We start from the raw sequence: 636 nt of genomic DNA, 5'->3' as shown, positions 1-636 counted from the left end.
TTTTATTTGCTTTGAATTTGTGTGAGACTCGATGCCATCGGAGATACTACCTATTCTACTTATTTACTTCGACAAGGCTTCATATAATCCAGATCGAACTTCACTTAGGTAAGTTCGTTTGATCTGTTAAATTCGTTATATAATTGTTGTGGTCGAGTTATTGGATTTAAAAGTGGTGTTAGTAAATATTGCTTTAAGCCATATCCACTATCGCCTAAAGTAAAGATTACATTACTTTCTGCCAGCTAATTAGAAGTACATTATGATGTATTTAATATTAACAGCAATTACCAAGCATAATAGCAGATCTAAAGTGTCCAGCTTCAAATAGTGTCTTTAAGCGACTATTGTTAAAAATAGTAGCATCATGTGCCGAACCGGGCCATCTGGCCACAATGTTACTAATTTTTAAGTCACTATCACACATGACACAAGTTGCACATTTATTGAAAAATATGACTTGCGGTTTCTGTAGACTTCACTATCCTCCCCTCCTGCAATGTTATAGTTTAGGTCTGTTATAAAATTTTTATAAGTTAACCTGGAGATCGAATTTTAACGTGTGTTCCGTCTAGGCATCCTATTACCCGAGGGAAACGTGCTACTCTATAAAACTTGTTTTGGGTAGAAATTATT

General features: G+C 34.7%; 1 long non-coding RNA gene across 1 annotated transcript; it reads right to left on the bottom strand.

Annotated features, from left to right (window-relative positions):
* Positions 1-132: 132 nt before the first annotated feature.
* Positions 133-628, bottom strand: LOC116182602. Its single transcript, XR_004147567.1, has 3 exons — positions 542-628; positions 292-494; positions 133-214 (listed from the first exon to the last, which is right to left on the bottom strand). It is a non-coding gene; the product is annotated as an uncharacterized LOC116182602 (long non-coding RNA).
* Positions 629-636: the final 8 nt, after the last annotated feature.

The sequence above is a fragment of the Photinus pyralis genome, unplaced genomic scaffold (assembly GCF_008802855.1).
Source record: "Photinus pyralis isolate 1611_PpyrPB1 unplaced genomic scaffold, Ppyr1.3 Ppyr1.4_unclustered_Scaffold6141, whole genome shotgun sequence".
NCBI lineage: Eukaryota > Metazoa > Arthropoda > Insecta > Coleoptera > Lampyridae > Photinus > Photinus pyralis.
This window is presented reverse-complemented; position numbering and strand designations above follow the sequence as displayed.